Source organism: Lepidothrix coronata, unplaced genomic scaffold (assembly GCF_001604755.1).
Source record: "Lepidothrix coronata isolate B3197 unplaced genomic scaffold, Lepidothrix_coronata-1.0 Scaffold92, whole genome shotgun sequence".
In the NCBI taxonomy this organism is placed as follows: Eukaryota; Metazoa; Chordata; class Aves; order Passeriformes; family Pipridae; genus Lepidothrix; species Lepidothrix coronata.
In genome coordinates, this window is record NW_016690272.1 from 1,652,546 (window position 1) to 1,679,003 (window position 26,458).

At 43.7% G+C, this 26,458-nt stretch overlaps 1 long non-coding RNA gene across 2 annotated transcripts in view; it reads left to right on the forward strand.

Annotated features, from left to right (window-relative positions):
• The window catches only part of LOC108500685, a 260,908-nt gene that overhangs the window by 193,225 nt on the left and 41,225 nt on the right, over nucleotides 1–26,458 (forward strand). For both annotated transcript variants that reach the window (XR_001875955.1, XR_001875956.1), the window contains exon 7: nucleotides 16,266–16,325. This is a non-coding gene — a long non-coding RNA (uncharacterized LOC108500685). The remainder of the gene's footprint in view (nucleotides 1–16,265; nucleotides 16,326–26,458) is intronic.

Consider the following 26,458-nt stretch of genomic DNA (forward strand, 5'->3'; position numbering starts at 1 on the left):
ATATAGCACTAAGAAAGAAGAAAACACTGAGATAAATCCAGGGTTTTCAATTCAAGGTCATTTTGAACCCTTTATCTGGCTGCACAAGAAAGTGGGGGGAAAAATAATTAAAAAATGTGAATTAGGCTGAGTCATTTTCACTATGAATTGTTTGCAGCTGTCAGAATCAGATCTACATAGTTCACTGTAGCTCAATTTCCTTTCTGAGTTAATAACACATTGAACAAACATACTACACCAGACTCCTTTTTTTCTTTCAAATAACCTCGCAGTGGATCTGCATTCTGAGTGTAAAAATGTCTCTATTAGCTTGGGCTATTTATAGAACATCAAAGGGCTGAAAGATAGTTAAAAATTAATCGATTACCATCAAATAACAGACACTAAAACTCAGTGTGTGAAATGCCTTCCTCTCCTGAATAAATTAGTAGGAAGAGGAGGAATGGGCAGTTCTGATTTCCAGGATGGCCACGTGTGATTCCTCACTCTCCAGTGCAGCTCATCTGGGCTGGGAGGCTCAGGTGGTGCTTTAGGAGCTGCTCCTGTACCTGACGTGGTGGGTGGGGGAAGGCAGTGTGCTTTGGAGGGAAATAAAGGGTGGAGGTGTCCAGCTTCACCTGGAAAACCTTTGGAAGGACCAGCTCCTGGGGTCTAATGCCTGCTGCTGAATGGTTCTTCTTGACCTGTCCAAAAATGGCATTGGGGGATGCACACATGGAAATAACTCTCTATAATCTCCATTTTGTGGTCTTTTCTTTCCATTGAAATAGTTAAAAGTGACGGTGGGGAAGTGGCACCGCCTGTGTGTAGAAGGTAAAAAACTTGGGCTTGCAAAATATTGAGATGCTTTTCTAATAATCTTGTTGGGATCAGTAAAATGCTGCTCTGGCCTTTATAGTCCTTGGCTGTAATTGCGTCGTGGGCTGTGAAGAGAAATAAAATGTTTTATGAAACCAATGAAAACAATTATGGAAGGGGGGGGAAAAAAAGCTTTCAGGAACAAAAGTCTTTGGGTGTGAAAGGAAGCAAAAGTAGAACTTTTGTAGTTCAAATATTGCTGCTTCTGTGTAATGTCTGGAGCAGGGCTTGTGTCCCCCCATCCTTCTCTTTCTAAGTTTCTTCCAAGAGCCTCGTGAAAGATCCTATTTCCCTGTGGAATTTGCCTTTTTGTCAGGGCATTATTTTGAGCAACAGGTTTGCCAGTGGGCAAAGTTACCTGGTGGTGGTTTATCCCCTGCAGGCTCTGCAGGGCTTGTGCACCAAGTCGGGCAAAGCCCCGGGTGCTGTTGGTGATGTGCTGATGTGTCTGCACGGCTCAGGTCAATCCTGCTTTAGGGCTGGCATTATTTCTGGGAGCTAAATCTGGGCTAGTTTGTTATCACACCTGTAGAGAAAGTGGCTAATGGGTATGAGGGACCTCTCTTTTTAGACTTATCCTACAGGGAAGAAAGGAATTTGATGAATTAAAGAACAGTTTCTAAGACAGGACGGTGAGTTTAAAACATCTGGCCCTGTTGATTGCTGACAGACTGTAACACGCAGCTTACAGTGTAGGGGAAGCCTTTATTTCCTCTTTTATTGCCAAATACACACATTTCCAAGCAAAGGTGACATTTTTGTCTGTCAAAACAAAGGTGGAACGGCGCAGCCTTCGAAACATCAAACTCAGATGGAAAATGAGGATTTGGCATGGCTTAATTTGGGCTTTATTAATGCCTTTGGGGGAGAGGGATGGAAGAAAGATTAGGCAGATCAGAGCTTTAAAAGTCATAGATCATGCATTTAATAGCTCTAATTCTTAAATACTTGAAGGGTTTCATAAAGCCATTCTCTTCAAGTGCAAACTCTTTCCCACTTTTCACTGTTGCATCCAGACCTCCCAAGTTCTTAGGAAGAGCTTGCAGCTGAAAATCTCAGGCCCTTCCCTTCAGCAATGATCTTGCACCAACAGTGTGTTTGCAGCCAAGAGCCTCCAAAGGATCCCACGAGGAGTTTACTCACAGACACACACTTTCCTTCAAGGTGCATATTTTAGGTACTCACCAAATGGGATTTAAAGCTGGAAAAAAAAGAGACTTCTTCCATTCAGCTGCATTTTCTGAAGCGCTACAGACTTAGAAAGACTGGATTTAAATGAAGTTACCGCTAGATTTTTAAAAAAAAAAAAAAAATCAATTCTGGTGTTATAAGAAATTGATGGCTAGATTTCAAGGTGAATTTTATCTAAAACTGAAATATTGACTGAGGCAATATTAATATTTCGTTCTGTTTTCTTTCTTGAAAAGTGGGGTTTTTCATTGCACTGGGTTTTGTCCTTTCCACGATCTTAAAATTATTTGCCACACATTTATTTTAAATATTAGAGTGCTATTTTTAAGCAAGCAGTGCAAAACAGCAGTTTTTATGGTATCTATTACATAGTATAAGGAGCTTTCTGTAATAAAATCAATATCATAGGATAAATATTCTCAGCTAAGAATAATAAGCTACTGATAATTTTGCCCATAGTAATGGTTTTTAGCATGGCTGTGCTTTCCACAGTGGGATTTTCTTGATTGCCTTTAACATGAATTAAGGTAAATTCCAGGAGGGAACACATCCTGGGACGCTGTGACCAATGTGGAATAGCTGAGAGCAGTGTGAGAGCCCAGTGTAGGAAGGATATCACTGAGATACAAAACTCTGAAGAGAAATAACTGGCCATTAAAGGAATGTGAAAGAGGAGGGTAATTCATGGCATTGTGCTGGTGTTGGTGGCACTGGGGCAGGGTGAGGGACAGGGGACTCCAGTGATCGGAAAAAGCAGCCACTGACCGTCTGTGATGTATGGAAAAGGCAATTCCAATAACTCATTTTACAACCAAGTGATCATTTATCCTACTAGCAAAATCTGTTCAACTCTGGTTGTATAGGTTATACAGTAATAAAAGTTCAAGTATCCATAAAATTGCCATTGAACTGTAAATTAATGTGAGGTAAAGTTGTTGCCCAGGGGAATAACCGAGCTTCAGAAAGTTGTGTCCTAAATTAATTAATGCTGAGTTCAGCTCTGCCTAGGAAAAGAAAGGGGTTTTGCTGGCCTTTGGTTGTGGAGCTCAGAGTTTTGTTTTCAAGCAGAAATTGTCATCTCTGCTCATTTATACAGGATTTTGTGAAGTCAGAGAAAACTCCAGGAAAAATTATGATCGACATGGCCTTTTTAAAATTTTATTTTATTTTTAATTTATTTTTTTATTTTATTGCTGCATGTGTGTGAACGAGGGAGGAAGTTGATGTCTGCACCACTTCAGGCACCTTGTAGTGGTCAGGTTTCCTTCTTGATTAAGCAAAGGTGTGCTTTTGCACTTCATAGGTGCTGGTCTCCCTGACCATCGTGACTTGACTCTCTCTTAAAAGTTTTGGTTTGTTTTTTTGTTTGTTTCTACTTCACTGGAAAAAAAAAAAAAAGAAAAAAAAGAAAAAAAAGAAACCAGTGGTACTTATTTTAATAGGTCAGTTTTAATTATTACAGATAAGGATTAATAAAAAATTTTCTAAATTGTGAACTTGGTCCTATTGCTTTGGGGATCAACTGCCTTTTGCTGCAGCGTGGCCTGCGAAGCATCTCTGATGGATTTGTGCCATTCCCACCACTGAGGGAGCCCAGACATAGGGGAGCTGTACACAAGGTGTAAATAAACTGTTCAACAAGTCCTCCACAGCCCTTATCTGCTCGGGGTCTGTGCAGCACCCGGGAGGGGTTGTTTGTCCAGGCCTGCAGAGCTGCTGGATAAAGCCCTGCTCTGCGTTTCCAGAAGCCTGGAAAGCTGTCACCTCCCAGCTCTCCTGCTAACGAGCCTCAGAGGTTCGTGTGGAGTAGCTGACTCTTCTCTGCTCTCAGCAAGAACCTTTCCCCAGAGTTTGTGTCTGCGGCGCCGGGGCCGGTGCGGGGCCGAGCGGACACAATGGCAACAGCACTTCCCCTCAATTACTGCCAGAACAGAGCCACCAGAGCTCCCTCTCACTGCTCGAGCACTGCTGGGCTGCATCACACAGGGTAAGGGCTGAGGACCTCCACCACACTGTTGGTGGCAGCAGATTCAAAAACACCTAAATTTTTTTCTGAGTCCTCTTCTGCTTTTAAGCCCCTTTTTAAAAATACACAAATTGCTTGCAATACTTTTCCCGACTTCTCTTTTTTCCTTACCATTTCTTCTCCATTTTACCTTGGCTTTTCCCCTCATTCTTCTATTTTTCTTTCTGTTCAGTCTCTATTTATTTCTCCTGCTTCACAGATTGTCTCTCTGCTTGGTTTTCTTTTTCCCAGCACTTACTATATTCCTTGTGTTTTTGCAGCTCTAATGCTAGCTTGTCTGCCAAAGAATAAACTCCTATTTATGGAAAATATATGCAGCTATATGCACTGCTAAAACATCTTCAGACTGTTTGCTCACAGCCATCCTGCAGAGACAGCACGACACTGTTAACACACGAGCTGAGCAGCTACTGCTACATTTACCAAAATTGGAACCAAACGGCCCCTGAGCACACACCTGTCTTCATGTACCATCCTCTCTCCTCCTCTGCCAGTGACACAATGCAGTTTGGGTTTATATGGGAGAATTCCACGGGTTAGACCTTTAGATATAATTACCCTACTCCTCCTGCCCGAGAAGGGATAACAATTAGTCGTGCCTTCCAGTGTGGAGTGGAAATTCCTCAACTGTCCCACTGTTAGGTTGAGTTAGACTTGCAGGGCACTCTGCATTTGAAGTGTTATAACTGGTGTTATAAGCTGATTTTTTGGGATATCTGTGCAATAAACAAGATTGGTATATTGGGGTGATTTCATCTTGTGCCTCTGGATTAGTATCCTACAGCAGCAGCACTCCAGGTGTGATACCTTCTAAAGCACAAAGGTGTTCAGCGCTGTTTCTTACCGAGGTACAGTAAATAATGGGGGAGAATTTCAAAGGCACCGGGGTAGTCCTTCCATTGAAAGTCGATGGAATTTGTGTGTCTAATTCCCATTTGTGCCTTTGAAAACACACATGGCCCTGCTTTGCCTGTGGCTTTAAATCTCATGTGCACAGAAAACACAAGCCTCACGTTCCTATTCCACCTTCCACACACATTTTAATTTCCTTCCAGTGTCACAAACTTTCCGCGGTAGCTGAAATATGTCAGGGATGTTTTTGTCAAATTGCTGAGACCAGGTTCTTCAGCTCCCACTCTGCACTTCTGGGGTGATCAGATCACGATGTTGGAGTCGCATAAGAGCTTATTAGCAGCTGTTGCAGACACTTTCTCTGTGCTCTAAAAACAACAACGGGAACAACAACTCAGCTGGGAAGAGCATATGCAATAGCCTTTTAATCATTGCTTCAACTCACCATGTCACCATGCGTAAGCTTTCTCATCAATGAGGCCAGGACTACAAAACCAGAGAACTTCTTAAATTTTTCAAACACCTGCAATCCTGTGAAACGAATTTATGCTACCAGATTAAAAAAAAAAAAAAAAAAAAAAAAAGGAAAAGAAGAAAGAAAAAAAAATTCTCCTGGATCAAAAGTGTCTCCTTATCAGGAAATGAAGGACAGGAACAAAAATACCCTCCTCCTCCATCTCCTCCTCTTCTTTTCCCACCTCAAACTTGACGATAAAATTCTGTAATCTGACAGCCCCCTGCAGAATGATAACTGAGTGTTTACAAACGGGGCTCTTCGATGTGAGCCTGTGATTAGGAATGTGCCCCACAGCAGCCACCCGAGAGCTGGGGAGGCCCTGCCTGCCCCCCAGCCCGGTCTGTGCTGCCCAGCACCCCATCCTGCTCGGTCTGCTGTGATTTGTTTCCTTTTGCAATAAGTCAGACAAGAAGGATGTTGCTAAATCCTTCACGGAGCCCGAAGGCAGGGCTACTGGTTGGTGTTTGCTTGCTGTGGAGCTGTGATTTGTGTGACCCCCAAGTTGCCCCTTGACTCAGGAAGTGCGAAGTCCCAGACTGTGCAGTGGGTGAACGGAGCTGGGCGAGGTACAAGTGGCCAGCAGATGTCTCCCAGGATATTTCTTTGCAGACACTGCTCTCCCACATCCCTCTGTTTCCTGAGGCTCCCGAAACTGGGCTTGGTGGGTTGTGAGAAATGCTGTCTCTAACCTCTTTGCCCATTCTCTGCAAGTATTACAGCCCCAAATACACAGCTTTGTGATACTGAGGCTTTTTAAACCACAGCCTAAATTATGGAAATGGTTTATAAAGATTAAAAAAAAACCGGCAAGGGAAGGCAGCTCCTCTGTGTCTTCAGAACATTTCGTGATTATTTACAGCCTCTGAGAAAAGGAAGCAATGTCACTCATGGGGGCATACGACATTTTAGATGACTTTTGATTGGGAAAATCATCAACATTGCTGGGATTCTGCTTCATTTTGCATGGAAGAATGGGTAGATGGCAGGGAAAACATTCTGTTTGCAGGTGCAGGCCGTGTCAACACGAGGCAGATCCGCTAATCGAGCTGTACCTGCCGAGCCACGCTGGCAAATTTTATCTTGGGTAGACTCGGCCCAAGCGTGAGCTCTTCTCCTTAGCGCCGCGTTTAGCTGGAGAAGCTGCAGCAGTGAGGATAAGTGGTTGCTCATGGCACTGAAGGAATTAGTTTTAGAGGTGGCAGTGGAAGGCTGGAGTCCCCTGGTCCCAGTCATGCTCACACCAGACCGCGGCATTTTGGCTTGGATGGGGTTTAGATCTCACCACAGGTCACACAGAAAATGCACACGCTGTTATCATCTTGCAGGAGCTCTCCGTTGGCATGATCCATGTCTTTGAGAATACAATAGTCCATCACCAATCCAATCATCTTTCTGTGACTGAGGGGTTTATGCAATTATAAAAAAGTGGATGATTTGAATGTTCTATCCCTCTTGTGGAATTATGTTTGGAATTTATCCGGCGAGACAGGGGAAGGGATTTTGTTTGTTTTGTTTGATCATTTCTTATCACAGAACTTTGTTTGACTCAAACCACAATGATACAAGCATTCAAACACCACCTTCAGATGTAATATTGATTTATAAAACAGCAGTGCACAGCTGCTAAGCTTCACTGTTTCAGACAGAAGGTCTTCAATTCCCAACAAATTACTGGCGTTTCTACCTATTTACAAATTAATGTTTCCTCTGAACCTTGTGCATTTCTTATTATTCCAGTCTGCTTTCTTCAGTTTCTGCTCAGAAACCTTGTGTGAGTGTGTATTATGCAGTGATAGGGCAGCTTTAGAGCATCAGTTAAATTGGAGTTAAATAAAAAAAAATCTAGATCAACGTTTATCCTTAGGCAAGTTATGCACTGAGTGAAATTAAACCACTATATGTACTTGTAGATTGAAGAATCAGAGGTGGAGGATGGGTCAGAAACACTAAGATCAAAGTTTTTCTTCTTTGAAAGAAATCTCTTTGAAAAGCCCCCATGCCACCTATTCTGCTTGTTAATGTTTTGACTGGAAGTGTCTGGCAGTGTCATCAGCAGCAGAATATTTTTAAAGACCTTTCTGGTTTTTTTATTTGGAGCTGACTCTAATAGCAAAGCAATGGATCCTTAGCAGCCTCTGTTATATGTCTCTTAAGGGAATATTTTTGTTAATTGCAAATATTTGATTGACAAACATGGGATGCAATTAGTAGGCAGGCACAGTAGGAATGTGCAGTGAACTGGATCTCTGAACCAACAGATCTCAACTCTCTCAGCTTGATCTGAAATAGGCAAGAGCATTTAAACCATATGTTTCCCTCAAACTTTTTCTTTCCTCTGAAAATTCCTTATTTCCCTCAACTAACCTTCTTTCACTCTCTGCACCAAGGGAGCTAATTCATCTACTGTGATCACGTCAAATAAAGACAGAAAATTCTACACAAGCTGCAGACTTATGCTGCTTTTTGACCGTGGCAGTAAAAATTAATGTGGACAAGACTATACATGCCAGTTGTGCCTTACAAAAGCCCTAGGTGAAAGAGAATACAATCTAATTTAACTTTAGACATTTTGAGCTTAATGGTCTATTTAAACAACCTGGTACCATCTGACTACATTTATCAATTATATTTCTTTTTATTTATACAGAGCACTGTCTTTCTGGAAAGGCTATAATTAAAACTTATCTAGATAAATTGTGCTCAGATTCCGTGGCATGAGAAGGAATTCAAAGGATTTCAGTGTTTTTATGTGTTAAAGGTTGCTCTGAAATCTTTAAAAGGAAATAGATTTTCATAATTAGAATAACCTAATTGCAATGGTTTTCATAATTACGGCTAAGAATGGCCAACAGGAAATGCAGTGGAAATGTTGACACCTCAGGTTTCTTTTCCTGGGTAGGCAGGTGCGTTTCCCAGGGAAAGGGTGCTCGGTCCCCCACTTCTCATGACAAGGGTCACGGGCAGGAAAACTGCCCCGAGGGGATTCCATCAGTTCTTTGGGGTTTCAGGCAGGTTCAGCTCATGCTTTGTGACACCGTAATCCTCTCTGCTGGGCTTGGTGAAGGACGAGGAGCCCTGAGCACCCTCAGGTCTTGCCGAGGCACCTGCAGAAGGTGGGGTGGCCAAGCCTGGTGGCCCAGAGCCACCAGGGAGGTCCCTTACCCTGCTGAGAACCCCATTTCCACCTGTCTTGGGTAGGGGCACGGTCCCCTCAGCGTCCAGTGCCGTGTCAGGGAGGCACTTTTTCACAGCTAAATGTCAGTTGTGTTTTTCATGAAGCAACAAAGCCAGACCTACCCCCCTGCACTGATATTTGTAGTGTGTTCTATGGTGTTTGTAATCTGAGGGAAATGGAGAGAGCACTCATTGCTCCCTCTTATTTTTTCTGTGGCATCAGCCCATCTTCCCATAACCCAGTTTTACTCATGGAAGTCCCCAGTCCCTTTGAGGCCTCTGACAGTACCCACACGAGTAGCATGAGTTTGTATGTTCCTACAACCCTGTTAGAACATTCATGTTTATAAAATCACATGAAGGGGCTCATGGAGCTTTGCTCATTTTGGAAGGGCCTGATCCCACAATGTTTGCTCCTGCTCGGGGTGCTCGTGCCACTCAGGCTGACTCACACGAGTGTGGCAAGACCCAGCCTTTAATTTGCAAATCCCAGTAACGGTGTGTGTTAATCAGTGAAGGTGTGTTAATCAGTGAAGGGAGTGCTAGATCTGTAGTAGCTGCATGGTAGGGCTATAAATACAAGCTAGATTTCTTGAAAACTTCCTTGCAGAATTTTGTCCCTAGAAGGGAGGACATTATTTCACTGCTGTCTGAGTCCTGAATGTAAAATTTTGGATTAGAACTAACAAAAAAAACATAATAATGATTTCCATCTGTGACGTTTCATGCCACGTGTTTGTAACCCTGTTACTGAAGCAATATTTGACAGGGGCAGTTAAAAAATACTCTGATAGTGTTTTTTTTCGTAAGGGCAGGTAATGAAGATCCTTTGCAAACCCATAACAGTTTAGACAGGGCTTCCTGATGAACAGCTTCGGTATGGCAGAGTTATTTCAAATGCTGATCTAGGTGCATGCTTGGACTTGTCAAGGTTGCCCTTAGTGAGGACCAGTCCCCTACAGACAATCCTGTTTTCACACTGGAGCCGTTGTTGTGTCTCTCTGTTTAAGTGCTTGACAGAAAATGTCCACAGTTAGGCTGTGCATAATGTACACTGTCAATTTGTAAAATCTTTCCCTGTGACTGTGTTGAAAGAGGGACTTTGTCACAGGTTTTCTCTTCACAGCTCCACAATTTAAATTTTTCCTGTTTTGTCATGTTAATGTAATTCGCTTAAAATATTTAAATTGTCCTTAATTAATTGAGGAAGGAGATTGCCATCGTGGTGAAGTTGCAGGCAGCGTGTGGAGCAGGAGTGCCCCGATTTTGGTGAGCCCAGGTGATGAATGGTGTTGACGTGAACGGCTGCAGTTCCGCAGTGTGTAATACACAAATTACACCGCCATGTGTGTTCCTCTGTGTTATGAAAGCCTTTTGTTTATACATACCCAGCTATACATTTACACATTATGTAAATAAACACACATATGCCCATGCAATTTAATTGAATATATGGCTATGGGTTAAGAGGCATGTTACTCTGATGAAAAACATCTTATGGTACGGAGTAAAAATATTTCCGACGTGCTTCTGAGCCTCCTGTAGAATTTAAGAGGGAACTGCAGAGATTTCTTTAAGGTAGTGGTTCAAACCATTGTATAGGAAGGCCTGGTATTCTTCCAAAACCTCGAGGCTCTTGAGTGGCATTCTCAGAAACCCACTGAGTTTCACTTTTATTCAGCTCTTTCTATTCCTATTCAGTTATGAGCTTTTCCATCGATCTTTGGTGTACACAAAATGGTGAGTTTTGTTTCATGTTAGGTACGTTCTTCTAAGGCAATGTGCAAGAAATTATGTATGTAGATCAGCCTTTCCAGCCACAAATACCCAAAAACCAACATAAGGATCTCAGTGTAGTGAGAAGTTGCCCCAGGTGGGTTCAGTCGGCCTTGGGGGGGTGCAACGTGGTCTTTGATGTGCTGAGAGAGGCATGGAGTGATGGGCTATTGGTGCCTCCTACCCACTCATCCATGCGGTTGGATGGGCCCAAGGAGGTGGTTTCCCACTGGAAAAATGCCTTTAGGAGCTGCAGGAGGTGGTGAACCCACTGCTGAGCCCCTGTGGCAGGGAGCTGTTGCTGGACCTCCACCTGGGCTGCTGTTGCACGTGGTTCCCCTTCTCCCTGGTCCTCACTGGGGCACGAGGGGGGCCTGTGGGGCCCTGGTGTCTGTTCGTGTCCACGCAGGGCACCACAGGCCACCCCGCAAGGTGACGCGTCTCGCTCTGGCAGAGCCCAGATTTGTGTGTCTGCCTCACAAAGGAATCTCTTCTTTTGCTTTGTGTTTGTTGTTTTTTTCCCCTCCATCTCAGGCGCTCAGCCGGGGCTCCTCTCCTCCAGCTGTTCGGTGACACCGCGCAGCCATCAAACGCTGCAAACCCGGATCAGAGAGCAGCAGTGACAGACTCCCTGGTGCAGGCAGGCCAGGTCCCAAATCTATTGTTCATACCAGAAAGCTCAGCAGAGTGACTTGACAGGTTTTTAAAGCACTGGAGAACTTCAGCAGGAAGTTTTCTGCCTTTCCTGCCCCTCGCTCTGCCTCGAGTCAGATGCAGAGCTTGTGCCATTTTAGCCATTAACAAAAAGGGGGGCGTTGTGGGTTCTGGGCACAGGTACCCACAGATAATCAGGTGTGTGAGAGTCAGCAAACCCTCTGCATGTGAGGGCTGACACTGGGGTGCTTTGTACTATTGCATTCAGACACCGTGTTCTGAGCGTCTTTGTTATCGTCGCCTGATAAATAAACAGCCCTAAAATTACAGAACTTATTATGGTAATTGAGTGAAGAAAAGGAAATGCAAACCCTGCCTCACTATCTATTACATTGCCACTGCTAAAGTTGCCTAAACCTGTGCTACTCAAATGATATTGTAATATTAGCCTTCTTTCTTTTTTCACAATGATTGTTTTCTGTCCATCTCAAGCTGGATGTCAGTTCATTTAGATTTACATCAAGTAGTAAATTAAAATAATCACTCAGCAAACACTCTCAGCTCAGTTTTCTCTTTCAGTCAGGAGTTGCGAGAGATGCTTGAAGCATTCAAGCAGAAAATATTGCTGTCTAGATATTTGTCCTCTGGGTGATAAAGGAGGCATTGTCTTGGGACCCACTCAGGCCTCGGAGCTGATAGTAGCTGTGCATCACAGCTGTGAAGTGCGCTTTGTTATGTGTCTGAGGATTAGGGTTCAGGACCTTGTTTTTCTTGAAATACCAGACTGATCAGAGCTGCATATGTTCGGGGGAAAGCAGAGGTCGATGGTTCTCTGTCCACATTTTTACTAGATTATTTTTGGACAGAACTCTGGGAGAATACCCTGCAGCTTAAACCATCCCAAGAGTTTTTCATATTCTGCATTATAACTGCTGTGGAAAAAAAGGCTGTAGTTTATCTCTCTGCATCTGAAACAAAAGACTCACAGCACCGCAGACACGCCGGGCTTTGGACCCACGCTGGAACAGCCTGAATTCTGCTCCTTTGTGCTCCATTTCCAGTACAGCTGCCCATTTAGGAGCACAAATGCACCTTGATGTAATAACCAAATCCAAAGAATGTCTGGCCTTAAGGACAGCACAGATCAATGGTTAATCTTAGAGCAAGGGTGGCATGGGGTGGTGTACAGAGCAAAAGGCTGGTCTGTGTTTATAAGCTGTCTGTTCCAGAAAGAAAAAAAAAAAAAGTGGATCTATTTTTTCTATTTAAAAAATTAATCTGCATCTTTTTTCCCACCCCAGTCAAAACCACACAAACAAAAAAAAAAAACAAACCCACCCCAAAACCCCATAACCCAGCAGTATTTATTTTGGCAAAAAAAGCTGTGTACAGGAGCACTTGTAGTGAAGATGCTGTGGTGAGGGAAGGCAGTACTTCCATTACAGTTGAGGTCTGAGTAAAGACTGCAGGGTCTGGGCATGATCTCAGCCTTGGGAGCAGCCTCCTCTTTGTGGCAGCACGATGTGGGAGTTTGTGGGATTGAGGATTTGGGGCCAGGCTCTCATCTCACTTATGTTGGTGTGATACCACAAGAGCTTTCTGGGTCTTCCTGATGAATAGAGGACTTTATGTGACTCTTGTTGCAAGGGAATGTACATTCAGACATTGCAAATTCACCTTTCAGTGTCAGTGTGAATCTCTCCCTTCCAGAAAGGGGCTCTGGTCAATAGGCAGAATATTGCCCTTGAAATGATTAATGTTAATTGTAGAACCCCACTAATGGGGTGGAAGGGAGAACAGCATTTGCCCATATGCAGTTTAATGCCTGAGGGTTTAGTTGCAAGTATTTCTCTGCTTGAAAACATGTCAGTGGGCACAACTTTTGACCCCATCAAGCTTCTGAATAAATTCTGAGAGTCACCCATGACTTTTAAAACTGGGCCTTCCCTTCTTCCATGGAGCCCCATCCCTGCCCAGCCTTGGGCCTGCACATCCTGCTGTGGCTTCAGGTCAGTGGGGTGGCTCAGGGGCTCCTCTCTCCATGGAAAGGTGAGCTTGGAGCTGTGCTCCAGGGCACCTGGCAGGGGCTTTGAGACAGTAACTTGAGCTCGGGGGCTTTAATGAATGGCAGTGGACCAAAGAGCTCCTGGATGTGTTCTTACCAGCCCAGTCTTTTTGTGGATATCATTGCCATTCAGAGGAGGCACCTGACAATTTTCTGGTTTTATGGTCATGGCAAGAATGATCTAGAAGTATTTTTTTTGTGCCTAGACAAACTGGTTTCCAAGTGACAAAAGAGTCACTGGAGCAGGATGTGCAATGAGGAGCCTTGGTCAGAGATGGACCTGTGTCATCACTGTTTGAAATAAGCTCCAGGCTGCCAACCTAGATTTGTGTTCTCGTCCTGTGTTCTGCAGGACATCCTCCTGCCCTGCTGCCCTGATGTGCTCCTCTCCTGAGGGTTGGTGTGGAGAGGATGTGCAGGGACCAGAGCAGTGCCACGTGGAGGGGAGGAGATGATTCCTCATTTCTTCATGTTCTGCCTGGCAGAAGTGATTTGCTGCAGTTGTGCCTGCAGAAAGCTGGCATCATGTGAAGGCATTTATCACTGGAGATATGCTGATAGCAAACCTTCAAAAAATCATGGAGTGGCAGTCAATGTGTCCTTTGTTTATAAGTAGTCTTTTATATTTAGGGATTTTCCTTCACTTCTGCTTCCTCCTTTCTTAGGAAATGACCACGGGGTACTGACCTCTGCTTTTGTGCTCATAGAAATCCTCCCTCTCTCTGTTTTATTTGTCCTCTGGCTTTTTTATTTTTTTCTCAATAGTTTTTTTAAATGCAATTTGGTTTTCTTTTCTTGTGCTTTGAAAAGGTTTGGTTTACCCTTCCTCACTCGTGCCAGCACAGCTATCCATCAGTCCCTTTTCTCCTCGAGTTGTTGCTACTGGTGAGGTTCCTTTATTACTACATTTTCCAGGCATTTCCCCCTTTCTTTCCTAAACCAGTTTTATGTTTTGTTTATCTGTCTCATACTTATCTTCTTCCCATATTCTGGAAAAATATATTAGAGGTGCCACTTACTCTCTCACTCTGAGGGCTCCACAGCCCTCAGAAACAACAGAAGGGGGAATTCTCTTGTTAATTGCATTAAAAGAAAAAAAAAGAGAAAGACAATTTCCTGAATGAAGGAAAAAGAAAACCTACCAGGGCAGAAGGCACCTACAGCCTCCAGCTCCCTGTGCAAACTCACATCTGGGAGGCAGAGACATGAAACCTTCCCCTCCTGGTACCTGTTCCCTCTTCCTGCATGAAGGAGAGAGGGGCCAAGATATTTCAGAGTGTAAACTGTCCTACCAGTAATTACAGCACCTTTGTGGATTTATATCAGCTGAAAATCAGGTCTCAGAGTTTTATGTGATTTTAGTTCTTTGTGGAGAGAAGCACAAGCATTCACACAGGCCTATCATGACACTTACTGAATTATTTGAAGGATACATTGTTTCCTAGATATCTCAGTACCAACATGAATGTGGAATTGCTGAAATTATCAAAATATTGACATAAAACCCGATGCAAAACGAGACACTGTTGTCTGTGAGTGGTGTGGCTTGGGGTTTTTTGCTGCTGTCACCAATCACTGCCATCAGAGCCCAGGCAGTGGAAGGGGGAATTCCCCTAGTTCTGTGCAATGGGGAAAAAAAAAAAAAAAGAAAAGAAAACAAAAAAAAAGGGAGATAATTTCCTGACTGCAGGAAAAGAACTGCTGGGGTAGGAGGTTACTAAGGCCTCTATCTCCTTGTGTGTAGCTGAAGAGAGTATTCAGAGAGTTCAAACACAAGTAGGAGATCTCTGAGTGCAGGAAACAAGCAACATAGCACAAGGTGAGAGAATTAAGCACAGAGCAGGAGGGCAGTTACCCCGTGTGCACCCACCCCCAGCAAGGGAGGTATCCAGCAAAACCTTGAAAGGGATGTCTTACAAAAGCTTCATTATAAGCTCTTGCTAATTTGAGAACTGTCAGGAATGGCAGTATTATTTTCCACTCAGCTGTTGGGATCTGTGTGTGTGTATCTGATCAAATGGCACCTTCCTAAAAACACGAGCAGTCCTTGGTAAAGCCTTTGTATGGTGCCTGGCAGAAGGGCACCCCTTCAGTATAAATAAATGATATTTTAGTCTTTGTTACGTAAAAAATCTCGGTATTGTGGCTGCTGTGATGGGACATGAGCAGCTGTGCCTGTTTGCTGCCATACAGGTTGAGGATTCACAGCAGGATAACCCACTCCTGGTGCCTTTCTGCTGGAGATGGGCTGAGATCCACAAAGATCTGTGTAGTACTTCTAGGTCAATATTAGGAAATACTGGAAGTATGCAAATGGTAGGGAGAACCAAGTGCCTTGCATTTGAAGTTTTCCTCCCTCTAACAACACAAATATTGTCTTGATGCTCTCCTGGACTTGCCTGGTGACAGTGGGATCTCACGGTGGGTTCCCTTCTGCATGGGAAGTCAGGTTTCTGAGCAGCACCGTGCATATTCCACACTAAAAGGGCATCTGAAAAGGCAGACTTGGCTGCAGCTGCTACCTGGAAATCCAGAGGCTGTTGTTTTCCTTATTTCATCTGTTGCTAGTCAGCTGGAAAGCACAGTGACCTATGAGTAATGTGGTCATCCCCAAGTCATGCTGATAAAACCTTTACACTGCTGCCTCTTGCCATCTCTCCTTCTCTATCTCTCTGAGATGTTCTGATCCAATCTTGACTTCCTTTGAGGTAGGACATTCTGTCTTAATGCCCTAACCCCCTTGGAGAGCCAGAGAGAAATGATTTTGAGATGGTTTTTTGTTGTGCTTTTGCCTGATAGACTTGTCTGCGGGGCTTTTATACCAGCCAGAGAAGATGTGGCTCTGTGGCAGTAACCCAGGGGCCCTTTAGGACACTGCTCCTCTCAATTAGTGGCTGCTATTGAAGGCATAGCAGAAGCATTTCCAAATCCCAAAATATCAGTTTGGTCCTATGGTCAGCAAGCCACCAACTGTAGCCTAGAGGAACCTAGAGTTGGGAAGTAGCAAATCTCAGTTGCTCTTTGCTCACTCCACCTTCTTGGCAGTACTATCCATATCCTGGCTGCCACCAGGCAGTCAGTCACTTGAAGTATTTGTAATTCTCTGAGTTTGTTTGTGCCACTAATAAAAGTTTCTTGCTTTCTCTTTACAGATCAGCATGGTGGATTTTATGGAGGATTTCTACAGCCGAGGGATAACTGTGAATTCCCAGGTAATTGGCATTTCTTCTGCTTCTTTCATGAGCTGCCCTGGATGTTGTGACCTTTTCTTTGATTTTAGGCTGCAATCCTCTCTCCTAACGCCCTAAACTGGGCACCTCATGATCAGACTGTTGTCCTGAGTTGCATCTTAGAGTTGCTTTGAGATGCAAAGTGGAGGAAGTTCTGGTTACCCACTCAGAATGCAGCTCTCCTGTCCCACCAATGCAGACTGCCAGTTCATATCTGAGGGGATTTGCATGCACTTTGTAACAGGATAAACAGTTGAACATTTACTGGATAAAGAGCTGTCTTTCTGACTGTATGATCCTGCCATAACTTCATGTACTTAATGGTGGAACTCAACTTTCTTGTCCCGAGGCCAACACACTCACTCTCTGACTGAACACAGACCCCCTCTATTTCTCACCTTTTGAAAGGGCTGAGGTTTACTGTGGATTTTTGTTGTAGATTTTAAACTGTTTCATGCTTACATTAGCTTTGTGATGTAATGAGAAGCTCCAGGTCAGGTAAGGAGGTGCTACAGTGGGGACCTGCAGAAAGCATTGGGTGTGATGGTTTGAGAACCACCACATCACGATAACACGAGACCCCAGTCCTGCTGTGGTGCCAAGCCCGTGGCAGGAGCTTTGTGCACTGCCTGACAAGGTTGTTGAAGGCACAGCTTTAGGAGTCAGATGAAAGCAGAGTGTTTTTCAGCTTGGCACCCGTCCATCCTCGTTATGATAATGTCGGCATTGTGAGCTCCTCGGGGCAGGGCCTGTGGCTTTCCCTGTGTCTTGAGACTCTCCAAGATTGTGGCCAGCATTCTGTGAACCAAAGCTAATAAATCAAAGCCAGTTTTTCCTCATGTGCTTCAAAACCTACTCCATTTTGGAACGAGAAAACCACGTACAGCTCACTGCAGGCTTTGTCAAATTATTCCTCCCCTTCACACTTGGACTCTTCTTCATTTTCCACACACTTAATACTCACCCAGCTCCTTTCTGTAACTGGCAGCTGATCCAATTACACACTAGAGGTAGAAATACTGAAGTCTTACAGTTCAAATGTGGAATGATATGCATAGTCACTTTGTCACTCAAATCCTTTAAAAAAAAAAAAAAAAGAAGGCAAGAAAACTCAGACTAGCTGGCCATAATTAAGGGCAGAAAATAGAGCACACAGCTAATATGTCCCTGGTTTGCCAATACTGGGATGTCACAAGTACCAGTCAGGAAGCCAGAGCCATGTGGCTTCCCAGATAAAAAGGCTGGCTTTTTACTTCTGGGGCTACAGTTCAAATCCAGCTTAAGGTTCTAAATTAAATAAGACCTTAACCTATGCCAAAACATGGGATCCCTCCAGGTCAGAGCCGAGGTTATTGGCAGGTCAGTGTGATTAAGCCTGTGTTCCATTGCCTTCAGCCCCCTTAATGGCATAAATAAAGGAATTAAGGCCCAAACCCTGCCTGAAGTGTGTGAGCACCAGCACCCAGGCACAGAGACATGGAAAAAGGAGCACCCGAATTCTCCAAGGGCAGGAACGTGGGCAGGGTTGGGTCAGTGCTTTCTGCAGGGAGGCACTTGGTGGGAATGGGCTCACCTGCTGCTCAAAGGCAGCAGAATTTGGGGTCTGTGTGTAGCAGGCCTGCTCTCAGAATTGCGTCTTTGGAGAATTTTGGTTCATATTCTCAGCTGGATCTTTGCTCAGAGAGCATTTTGCATTCAGCAGAACAGGCTTGTAAAACTGCAGAGCAGCAGCAGAGGATCTGCAGCCCTACCAAAACTGTAGGAACTTTCAAAGCCTCCAAGCTCCTCTGGCTCCCACCAGAGAGCTCGAGATGAGAGTCCCACATGACAGAAAACAAGCAATAATTAAAAATCCCGATTTTGCCCAAAGAATTCCTTTGTTCAAGGTATGTAAATGTCTTTGCCTGCTTGTAAGTTATTTCATTTTTGATAGTTCCTTAGCTCAGTAATCTGAGCTTGGGAATAGAGGAGTCTGAAAGGAGTGTTACTCTGAAACAAAACACCTGTCTTTCAGTCAAGACTAAATTGACAAGCAACAATTTAGTTGTCTAAACTCAGAGCTTTCAGGATTTCAGACTACATAAATGTCAAGATGCCTAGGTAGGGCTCAAAGGTGAGCGACAGTGTAGGCAAATATACATTGGAACTTCAATTATCCAACCCCTGATCACTCTCAGTTACCTGAAGTTTAAGCATGTCTTCCTTCACTCTTGATTTCCACATTTTTCTGTAAAAACCCTTTGTACTGAGTCACCTCTGTCTTTGCCCAGCAGAGTCTATAAACTTTTAAGAGCTCGTCTCCTGAGGAGCTTAGTGTGTCTGCCAGATCACAGCATCAGCAACCCCTCTCTGACAGGGCCTGTAATTATCCCTTCATGTTACCTGGTACACTGGGATAGAAGAATTAAAATAAATAAATCACTGTTTTCATCTTTGCTGTCTCCAGCTCCGCTTTTCCATAGGCACCTTCCTCCTCATGCAGTGTTGTACCTGCCTGGAAATGCCTTCCTTAAATGATTCCTTGTAGGGAGATCATGTCCTCTCATGAGCAGCCAGAGGGTGGGATGGACTTTGCCAGTTAACAAAATTCACCCTTAGTAGTTTGGATTTCAGGGACCAAAATCTTTTTTTCATTGTTCTCCCATGACATCTTTGACATTGACTGATATCCAAGAGCCAAATATGGCTCGATATCCACAGTTTTGAACCTTAAAAAGCTGCTGAGATCCCAACCAAGACCCTCTGAGAAATTTTGCTTTGCATCTTCCTGCCTTCAGCACTTTTTCTCAATACATCCCAGTTACTTTCGAGGGGGTTTGTTGTTATTTGATCTCAGGGAGGTACCAGTTCACATTTGCAGGTCCCTGCACCAACTATAGAACTAAATCAAAAAGCTCTGAGTGGCAGAAGAAAATGGCTGGCAGGAAAATATGTGAGGCCCCTTCGCCTCCTTTTGCACCTTTTTATTTTCCAGCCTTATTTTCACCCCATCCTTGGCTTTTATTTGCCACTTTGATTTTCTCCCAGCGCTTCCTAAGATCTTCTGTTCTCCTCTCTGTGGCAAGTTGTGAAGGGAGTCCCTCTCCTTTTCTCCTTGCTCTTCAGCAAGTTTTCCTCTTTTTCCTTCAGGGGAGGAATCTCAAACTGAGAAAGGATAGGAGATTTTCGTTTCATCCCCAAAGAGCATCTGAATAAGGCAGACCCTTCTGTGAGATGAGGGGTGGGCTGTGCTCCCTTTCCAGGGACACGCTCCGTGCTGGCACTGTGGGATAAAAGCTGCTGTGCAAGTGCTGTCTGCTCTGCAGTGGAGGATTTTTGGGTAGAATGAGTCCCCTGAACAATAAACCAGCCCCCCCCCCACCGAGGAAGAAAAAGGGAATTTCAGGCCAGGTCAGGCAACGTCTCCCTTCCCCTTAGCTGAAGGCAAAGAGCTTGATCCTACCAGAACAAATGGCATAAGACATGGAGGATCCAGTGCTGCACAGGAAAATAAAATCCTTTTCTCCCTTGAAAGCAGAGTTGCACAACTGAACTAGAAGGCAAAATGCAATCCAGTCATCTGTTGCTTTCGGAATGGGAAGAAAACAAAATTAAATGGGGATATTAAATTGTAAGTTTTGTGGGTAAAAAAGGAATCTCATTCCCCTGGCAGGAAACTAATATTGCAAGGAAAATACAGCAGCAGAAGAGGATCAGACAGTGCCCATTTCAATATTTAGGAAGTTCTAGCGTCTTAGGTGTTTCCTGGCCATCAAAAATTGAAATAAATTAAAGTTGCACTTTAATTGAATTACACAATGACATCGATTTGAACATTAGTAAACAGATGCAATTTTGTGCAATGCTTTAAATTGCGTTTTCTCACATATGCATTTAATTTAAATTTATTGAGATGGTTATTTATGTTAATAAAATAATTAAAAGCAGTTATTTAAGACTAACTATGAAATAGCTGTGTAACTACCTATATTAATAAGACAGTTAGTTAAGGGATAATGTCTATTGCTTTATGGTGTAATTGCAATAAACAGCTGCTGAGTTTGATTAAGAGCTGAAGTGGAGCTAAAGTGTTTGAGCAATCTCCAAAGCTATTTGTTGTAAGTGTACTACAAAGCAACAGCGATTATTCCTATTATACAAAAAGCCACGGCATAAACATTAAAATATAACACACAAGTATGATGCTTTTTTCTTGGGTGATTGGAGCATGTGGATGGCGGGGCTGGAGAAGGAGAGCTGGGGCTTCAGTGGAGAAGAGGCTTGAGGGGGCAGTAATTTTGCTGAACAGTTTTTGCTCATACCCAGGTTCTCACCCCTGTGTGAGTTTACACCTGAGTGGTAGGAGGGGCACGGCCTGTGCTTGTGAGCTGTGTTTTTTCAGGGGTGGCATCATGTGAAAATCTTTAGCTGGATCCCTTTCAAATTTTATAGAAAATTTTCAACCTCGGCTCCAGGTCTGACCTAGGAATTTCTTCAGCTTTTTGTTGGCATATAAAGAGGGAGAGTCAAGCATGTAGTAAAAACCCTTCTGCAACTTTGACCATGAAATGGCTGCTGCCACTCCATAACTCCATCATTAACACACGAAGCAGACACTTCCTGGTCTCCAGGCATATCCTGCTTTATGGCACTGACACAGACCTAAACCACAGACCATTAATTTCAGTGGGATCGGGTAAGCAAAGAGGCATTCCTTGTATTGCTGTTGTTATTTACAAACTCCACATTCTCCTGCTGCTGGGAGATGGACATAAGATATTTGCCTTTAAAATTTCTGCTATATTAGGGTTAGTGAGTCTGGAAAGAGGTGCTTAATTACTTAAAAGCTCTTTTATTTCAGCTTTTATTTGAGTGCACCTTTGGGTGGTGAACTCTGACAGGTTGATTGAGGCACAAATGGACAGGAGCGGTCAACTGGAGGGGATCAAGTCCTAGAACACGAGTTGTGAGGTTAGAACATGTCCTGGGTGCCCTGCTTCAGGACCTGAGCTCCTGTTCACATTATTGGCATGTGGGAATCACTCAAAGTTCTCACTTTCACCCACATACAAACAACCTTGGGAAAGAGGGATGAGTCCATCACTGCTCTAAACCAAGCTCAGGGAATATGTATCCAAGTCCACATGATCAAAACCCACCAGTTCGTTTGCATCAACGTTGATGGGTTTTCACATACAAATGTTAAAAGTTCAAAAGGGGGAAAAAAAAAGGTGTTAGCAGCACAGTTACACTGGTTTCCTCCCTTCACACCGTCTATCCTGGAAGAGATAAGGTATCTTGGACTAACCAGTTGGAAAAGCCGACAGGAAAAGGCAGCTTGGCGAAGTCCTACGCACAGTGATTAATCCAAGTGCCAATTCACTGCTAATCTGCTGTGGAATGGTTTTGCTCCTGGTTTATTAGGGAAGCAGGCTTGCAGGTGGCTGGGTACTGAGGGTGTGTGTGCCTTGCTGGGCAGATTCACTGCTGTAAGAGCAGGGCTGCCGCGAGGATCTTCCCAAATATTCTGAGATGGAGCGCGGGACCCGCTCGGCTCTGCCGGCTCCTACCTCGGGAGCAGCTTAGGCAACGGCAGGAAAGCCCACCCAGTGTACTCGCCTTGTTAAGCTTCTGGGGCTTGCAGGCCTTCCTAACTCTGCCCTGGGGAAAAACTGTGTAACAATGGATAAAAGACTTGGGCCTCCCAGCTTAGTTACAAAGGATTCTCTTCACTCATCCTCTTAGTGAGAAATCCAGTTGAATGCTTTTTGAAATCTTTCAAATATTAAAAATAAAATAAATCTTCTTATTCTGTTCCCCGGCAAGATTCTTGACTGCAGTGCCATGTTGTCACACACTTCAGGTCCTTTAAAATGTCGAAAGGACCCCCCTCAGTGATGTGGCTGCAGCCAGGTATGCAGAGAAAAGGTTATTCAATTCTTTGTGTGCCTTCAAAAAGTTAAAGAAGAAAGCCCAGTGAGCCCTGAGAGGGGGAAGATACAGTGGATATTAAAATAATTGGGTGTCAAGCTGCAGAAGGCTCACTGCTACTGCCTGGCTTGGTTGGGATCTGCTTTGGAAAACAGCTAGTTTGTGTTTATTTTTTTCAGCCAGAGAGGGGGAACTATTGCTGCTTCACCTGGTTACAGGAACACTGCAGTTTGTAGCTCTGAACAGTTACTGCAGAAAATACTTGTCAAATCACTTGTGAAGAGAACCAAACACTCTGTTCAGCTGCCTGAGAAACTGGTTTGCTTTCCACTTCCTTCTCTCCTGAAGTGTTATCTGCTCCCTTCCCTTGGAGCCAATGACAGCCTAGAGCTGCTCTACTCCCTCTTTGCACGTGCTTTTCAACCCAGAGGGGACATGACACTTCAATACACACTGAGGTCACTTAAAATCTGAAAGAGCTGGGAAAATGAAAGCTGTCCACCTGTGCCATCATCAAGGGAAACCATCAAGTGACTCTGCTACTTGTGATCTTAGAAGTCAGCTTTCCTTGCATAGAAATCTTTGACCAAGCGTGTTGTTGTCGTTGCTTTGTGAAGAAAATTTCTTCGTGGGAAGCTCTTGCAAGCAGCAGTGGTTTGTTCTCTCTGCCTTGCTGTCTCTCTCCCCTCACAAGGAGCTGCTGAATATTCAGCATCACATGATTTTAAACTCTTTCTTTAAAGTCTTTGGTGCCTCTCAGTCATTTCAGAGATAGTGCTGGTGTGTTGCTCTACCACCTGGAGTTTGAGCACATGGCAACCCGATTTTTTTAATGGTAGGGATTTTTTGCTAAACTCTATATTTAGATTCATGTAAAAAAAAACCATCCACTTGCCTTGTTAGGTTTTGGTTGGGGTTTTTTTGGGGAGTTGGTTTTTTTTGACATCTTGCTATCTCTGAATTCAGCTTTGGTTCATTAGTAAAGGAAATAAATAGCCACATTTCTTATTATTCACACTATTACAGAGTGTATTCCAAGCCCATACATATCCTGCAGCTTGTTAAATAATTCTTTATCCTTTAAGAAATTCCCATTAATCTCTGACCAAGAAGAGCAATACTAAGTTAGTTAGTCATCATATATAAAAATCTGAATCATTTTTACAAGTATCTTTAATGGCTTCCATTAATTACGTGTCTTCATAAAAAAGCTGCCCTTCTCTAACGCAGCATCCTTTCATTCTTCAAGAGGATCTAATTTCTGAAACAACGGAAATTAAGGCACTGATGCTTTGTTTAGGCAAATTAAGCAGAAAAAAATACTCACACAGCTCAGGCAGAAGGTGCAGGAATCACGTGTTCTATTAACTTGTCAGCTACCTGGGTATTATTAGCAAAATTTTACAAGTCAGCCCAGCTCACTGCTGTGATTAGTGCTCCACTGACAGCAGAGTGCTCCATGTGGACTGGGCTGGGATTTTAGCTGCAGCCCAGGGGAAGAGGAGGTGCCTTCCCTGCTGCTCCTGGCTTTGCCCCACACGTCCTTGGCTCAGGTTTCGTGGTGGTTGCGTGGTCAGCAAGGACACAACGCACCCTTCCCATCCCATCCCAGCCCGCCCTGCTCCAAGGAGCGCTGTGTTTCCCTGTGCTCAGCAGCACCAAGGGGCGTTCTTAGGGTCAGGTGATGTTTTAGCCCACTCATTCTCTGATCCAACATGTACATACAAGTGAGAAAAACATTCCCACCAGGGCTGGGTGGGCAGGACCAGCCCTTTCAGGGGCAGCTCAGACTTCTGGTGGATTAACGTGGCTGTGAACCCGTGGCCGGGATCGTCGCGTCACCCCGTCCTTTTTTCCTTGCTCTTTGTTAACCTAAGTATTACTTGGCTACCTTAAACCCACAATAAAAGACAACATTCATTGCCCTGCCATCAGAGCTGTGCTGGACAATGTTTTCAGGACTCTTTCAAAAGGCATCTCCTCTGTGTTCATCTGTCTTCCTCTGCAGACACCAGAGGCCCCGAGTAACGGATAAAAAGGTCAAATGTAAAACAGAGGCCGCCTCTAACCCTTCCTGGCCTCTCTAAACCCTTCCATAGTCCATAGGCTGAGAAACACTGAAAGAGGAAGGATGGCACTGAAGCCTCTTCCTCCCCTGTTTTATTTCAGGTCAGGTAACCTTGCTCACTCTTGTGGAAAGCATGAGGAGCTCCAGGAGGGATTTAAAGAAGAGATCTTCCTCTCCTGTTCAGGTGAATAGTCATGAATTAGACTCTTGGGAGACTAAAGCAGCATAAATACATAAGGAAATCTTTTGATTACACATAGTGTTAAAAATGCTAAAAATACTTCTATTACAGTTAGTTCTGAATTTTTATGTATTTACTTATTTATCTTAATTTATGCTATTTTTCCCCCCTTCCCTGGGAAGAGAAGACTACCAATAGATAAGGGAGAGAATTTTGTGGTTTTGTATGCAGTATGAGTCCAGTACTTGGCCAAGACCCAGATCTATTGTGGCAAGAAAGTAATAGATGAACTAACTAGGGACTCAGACTCTCTGGCTGCCATCCAAGAAACATTAAAAAATGTAGTACTGCACATAACAAGTAGGAAGATGCATGCAAATGTTGATGTCTTATTGAAAACTGTTAAGTTATTAATATGTTGGGTTTATAGACATGCATTTGGATTTTAAAACCTGCTGTCTAAGTTCATGCCCTGGAATTACCTGCTGAACTATATGTCTGAAATAATATTTAAAGCAGTGTCACACTGGAGAGGTAGTTGTGGATACGATGACATGTCTGGATCCCTGGGCAGTTTCTTTTGGGAGCGTCAGCTCTGGAGCAGTGGCACTGGTCCAGTTCAGCTCTCAGGAAGGTTTCTAAGCAATGGCCCTGCTTTGTTTCCTCACTGTCCTTTCCCCCTGCAAAGAAGCAAGTCGTGCATGTGACCCTGAGGACCCTGAGGGTTCATTGTCCCTTGGTTCATGTGAAAGATGTGGGTCAGGAGCTTTTCCTTCATTGCCAGAGGTGTCCTTGCCATCTTCCATGTCAATCTCAACGTTCCCAAGGGTCTCTTGTTGCAGACTCAGCATTATGTCCAAAGTAGATGTGATCACAGAAGATTCCATGCAGAGAAGTGCATGGAAACAAACAGGCTGGAAAAGTGGTGAGCTCCAGTTGAGACAGTTCCTGGGAGCAGCCAGTGCTGTCCTGTGAGGCACGACAGGAATCTGAAATGATAATTTCTTTCCACCACAGCAATAAGCAAACAGTTTCAGTGATTGCACTTTATTCACAACCATAACTATCATCACTGACATTCACTAGAGGTGTCAGATCCCTGGGTTTTGTGCTTTTACAGTAGTATTTTATCTCTTTCCCTCTAGAATTATTACTTTTTTAGTAGGGAATAGCTTAATGTTAGGGCTAAGAGGTGAATGGTGAGACTTGGTTTTCCATTTTTTTTTCCCTGACCTTCCTTACTCCCTGTTCCCATCTCATTCCTGCTCAGAGCTTTGTTTGAGCTGGAGGACCAGTTTCATGGTGGTTGTTGTATGAAGTGAGCTTGCTCGTGCAGTGGGTTTTTTTCTAATCTCTCAACTCTAATTGTTGCATGCAAATTGTTTAATAAATAATGTTGGACAGGAAAAAAGAAGAATAGATATTAATTAAGAAAAGGATTTAGGCTGACTCAGTCTCATACATGAGACAAAAGGTTAAGTAAATGCCAAGGCTGCTATGCCTCTTCAAACAATGAATATTAGTTTTAGAATCATTAATGTCTGCTTAGAAAACAGAGTCATACTGGAGTCTTGTATGCCAAAATAACCAAGGCCAGGGCTGCTTCTTTTCAATCTGAAGCTAAATTATTCTCCAATAGAGGGCTAAATGTATGCAATTAACAGTGCTAGGTAGGACAACAGGGAATGGCACTTCTAATATGTAGCCAAATTGAGATCAAGTTTTTCTTTAAATCTGGTAACTTGGACATTTAATATGCACAACTGAGCTCTGCAACAGAATTAGTGAAAAGAAGCAGATAATTAACTCCTTCACTGCTTGTCAATGGAGACAGAATGATTAGTCTGCTGTTTACTCATTCCTGTCTTCTAAAGTTGCTGGATCTACAAAAGCAAAGGTTTTTTTCAAGTGCCTTGCATACATGGGCAAAGATGAGGACAGTTGTGGTCTTTATTA